Below are 4,688 nucleotides of genomic sequence, written 5' to 3'. Positions count from 1 at the left end.
GTTTTTAATAATCAAATTTTATTGTTTCAATGGCATAGACTAAACAATAATATAGTAAATAAAAGTAGAGTTACTACTTTGATCAGCTCTCTTGTCAATAATTGCAGTCCAACTTAACCTAAATATCGCATGGTCTTGACAGCCCGAGTCCAGAAATAATTGCAAAAACATGTTCGATCTATGGTGAAAAGTTACGTTTTGCAACTAAAAAATACGCATAGCCTTGCGATTAATAAATGTAGTGATTGTAAGATCATGGCTAAGCTTCTGGTTGTTAAATTGCCAAATTTTGCGTTGATTGCTCTTTATTTCTGTAATTTCACAGCCTTGTTTCAAATAATAACGTCTGATTCTGTCTCCAAACGTCTACCTTAAGCATACTAGACCCATCTTCTACCACTTGATTACATAGCCTCAAAATAATTTTTCATTGAAGCCATGACGAGAAAACGCCAATATTGCATGTAATGACTTTTGGTTGCTCTTATTTGGTTGCGAATTCTTGTCAGATGTTTTTGGGAAAGAGTAACTCTCAGGTTTTTTGGCGGTAGTTTAATCATCGGCAAAATTCATGGTTTTATTGTGTTCTCAAGGTCATTGGGACCATGCTCCAAAAAGGAGGGCAGGGGGTTGAAGATCATCTTGATTGTCGTTACATCCGCTTCCTTGAAACTATATAATTGGAAATTATAGTACTGTAAGGGTAATAACATCAAAGGGGGTGGATGTAGCTCATGTTGCCTACGAACCGTGCGAGGGGCAGAAAACTACGGAGAAATAACCCGTGCAAGGCCGGCACCGGACGCACGAACGAGCCGTAAGCCGCTTTTACTTTGGCAACTCGTACTTCACCGTCTCGTCTAGGGGATGTTTCCGCAACTCTTCCAAGGTGCCAATTTCCTCTCGGCGCCAAGTCTTTGAGTGCCCACATAACATCTCCAATTTTATGAGCAAGCTGGTTGTTGTCTGTCCATTTACGTCTCCTGATTAATATCGGCAGGTACTCCTTCATCAAACGCCGTCACACGTGGTTCATCAACTGCTGAACGTGCTTCCAGTTCTTGAAACTAGCTGGCTGTCGATCTCAAAGTTTCCTGGTGGCAGGGAACCGTACGGGCGTTAAATGAGGAAATGGTTAGGAGAGAGTGGTTCTTAGTTGTCAGGCTGATCGGCAACGTTTGTCAAGGGTCTGGAAATCAAGATTGCCTCAACTTCAACATTATTTTCCTGAAGATGTCGAAGGAGAGACTCTCAGATCCTAGAATGATCAGCATGATCAGTGTCTTCCTGCGCTCTGAATTAATCGTTCCCATAAGCCACCGAAATGAGGGCCGTACGGTAGTTTAAATTTCCATGTGGTTTTGACTGCATTCAGGGCTTTTTAAATCTTTTCTTTGTCTAAAGCCTTAATCGACTGCATCAGCTCTTCGTAGGCTCCGACAAATCTTTTTCCGTTATCGCTGTACAACAAAATAGTTTGGCATCTTAGGCATGCGAACCGTCGATATGCATTGAAGAAGGTGTCTGTATTTAAATCTGGGCATGTTTCCGAATGGACTGCTTGCGTAACGAGGCATTTGAAAATAAGTCCATAATATTTCTCGGTTTTATTTTGTTTGTCTTCAATATAAAACGGGCCAAAAAGTGCAGTCTTGTTTTGGCGAAAGGAAATTTGGTTTATTCTGTGGGAAGCGGAATGCAGGAAGTGGGGCCGTTATTGGTTGCATATTCTGAGTGTCAAATCGTGACACAGAAAACATCAATATTTTATTAATAGCAGTGTTTTTCGCAATCCGAAAACGTAGTAACGCTGTTGTACGAATGCTTTGATCGATTCCGTTGCTTGATGAGCACAAATTATGTGAGCATGTTCAAGGTATAGTCTCGCAATCTTTGCCTTTGCGTTCAAGTTTATAGGACATTTTTTGATCTCCAATTCTGTTGGAGCAAATAGGAGACGGCCACTAGATCGTAGGAGTCCTTTTTGGTCAATTATTGGATTCAAGTTTCTCAATTTGCTCTTGGCGTCCAACTTTTGTCTTCTTTTTAATGCATTGATTGTTGAAGAGAAAACATTCTTTTGAGACACCTTCAACGGAAAAATTTGAGACCAAAACATCATCTTTAGTGTACTGACATTTGCTGGAACGATTCTTTTTAGCTCTGTAAATTAAATTGACGACAGTTGCGAGGATTAAAAGTAGTTTTTTCCTTGCTGAAAAGCGGTTTTGATTGATGTTGTCTCATTTCTGGTTACGGCACCCACGGTTGAAATCTTTTCATATCTTTCCGAGAACTTTCAGTGTTTTGCAAAAACTGTGGTGCTGTAAGGCATTTCGTGGAGATTTACGATAGCTCAAAGCCACGCGTTCCATAGTCGGCTGGATTATTATTAGTTGGGACATAATTCCACTCATTGGTTTTAGTTGCTTTTTTAACTTCTTCCAGTCATTTCGACACGTAAAGATTTTGTCTCTTAGTTGAGCCGATCCAATCTAAGACAACACGACTATCGTTGCACAACTAAAGTTTTTTTAATTTTTAATGTCATTTCGGTTTGTATCAAGGTGCTGAGGCGTGTACCTAACACAGCAGCTTCGAGTTCTACTTTTGGCACACTAGTTTGTTTAACTGGTGCAACTTTGCTTTTTCCAAGCAAGAAAAACGTTTGATAGCTTTCGTCTTGCTTTTGGGTGCGAATGTAAACAACTTATGCCAATGCAACAGTTGAGGCATCAACCAAGACCTGAAGCTGGTGATTATTTTCCCGATTCGTTGAGGTGTTCAACCATCTTGGAATTTCGATATCAGGCATTTCAAAGTAACTATCGAGCACTTTCTGTATGTTGGAAAGTAGTTCTGCGGGAAATGGTTAAACCCACTTCTTGCCTAGCTTCCAGACCTGTTGTAAAAGCATTTTGATTCTAATTTTGAGCGGAGACAATATTCCTAGGGGATCAAAAATGATTGATACTAAGCTGAACTTTTTCTTTTGTGTATACTCTCTCTCACTTCGGGGAAGTTGTTCTAAGGTCTTAATTGGAAAACAGTCAGTTCTAAAATTCCATTTCTGACCGAGGACTCTATTGATTTCTTTCAGTTCATCCCGATCTGCTTGCTCAACAAACCTTGGGGCTTCAAGTTTGTTTGCCACAAATTTGTTCAAGCGAAAGCCACGTTTATGAAGGCTATTTTTAGTTTGGTTAATGGTTTTATTTGGTTCTTCTATAGACGGCAAAGAATGGATATAATCGTACATAAAAAAATGGTTATTATTGTATTAACTGCTTTTGAAAATTCAATTGTATTATCTTCTGCGCAACGGTTCAACACAAAAAGGGAAGCAGGTTGCTCCAAACATTAATCTGTTGAACTGATATTGGTTAACCATCTCTTCATTGGGCCAGAGAAAGCGTAGTGCAGATTGCTCATCATGCTTTACTGCGATCTGCATAAACACGCCTTCAATATCCGAGAGAATGGCAACAAGGTTTTCATAAAATCTCAGAAAAATTCCTACCAAGTTGTGCAGCAAATCTGGTCCTGTGATCAAATTGGAGTTCAACGATTGACCTCTGAACTTGGCCGCAGCATTTGTTACTCTGAGCACTTTTCCGGGCTTGTTTGGATTAACCACCGGGTGATGAAGCAAATATTAAATTTTCTCGGGTTCTGGCTGCTGCATTTCAACTGTGTTGACATAAAATTTTTGAAGATTTGTTGTGAGAGTTTGCTCATACAACTCTTTCAATTAGATGTCATTACTGAGTTGCTTATGAAGAATTTTGAGCTGGCAGAGAGCTGCGAAATAATTGTCGTGGTCTCGAGCACGAGTAACAAGAGTTTTTTGTTATTTTAATAATTGAATTACAAATGGCCAAAATGTACGAAATTTTATAGGTATTTATAGCCCGTATCAGTTTGAAAATTTACAGATCCGTCTAGAAATAGATAAAATTATATTGGTTAATTTACACCTCAGTTGTGAACAAATTTTTGTGAACAAAACAGTACCGTATATGGCAAGTACCGTATATGTCAATTCTATCTACTGGAAGGGTCGGAGAGTTGGTTTGTGATCATATCTGGTGGTGGGAAGGTTGAATCTATCACACAAATTTATGGTTTATGTACACTGATGAACTTGTGATATGAACTTTTTTGAGTCGACGATTCGGTTCAATTTAGAAGTCGTTATTCAATTTCACTTCATCAAACATCAGATAAGAAAATTTTCTTTATATATCGAAATTTTAACTTAAGTTGCTAAGTTCACCATTTCTCGATATATCACATCCTCCCTCCTTTTTTAAGCAAGTTTGTAGGAATGGCTTCTCCAAATCTTTCTGGTTGTTTTTTTATTGCTTGAAGTTCTCCTGGCCAATGAAAATTGTTCCTCTTCAACTACTGAGGTTTATTTAGTAGAGTTGGGTGATGCCACTTCTTTGTCGTCCCTACTGCTCTCAGAATGTGATTCAGTAAATTCAGTCTTGATGTCGTCAGGTTCCATACATTTAATTTGGTTATCACTAACAAACACTGTCTTGTTTGAATTCTCCGGCTGAATGAACAAAGTGTACATTTTTTTACAAATAATGAAAGCAGATGGAACCGTTGGAGAACTGTTTGTCGGTTTTAAGAGGACTCGTTCAAACAGATCAAAATCATTGACTGCTGGAAGTCTTATT

The sequence above is a fragment of the Convolutriloba macropyga genome, chromosome 7, assembly GCF_964194025.1.
Source record: "Convolutriloba macropyga chromosome 7, txConMacr16.3, whole genome shotgun sequence".
In the NCBI taxonomy this organism is placed as follows: Eukaryota; Metazoa; Xenacoelomorpha; order Acoela; family Convolutidae; genus Convolutriloba; species Convolutriloba macropyga.
This window is presented reverse-complemented; position numbering follows the sequence as displayed.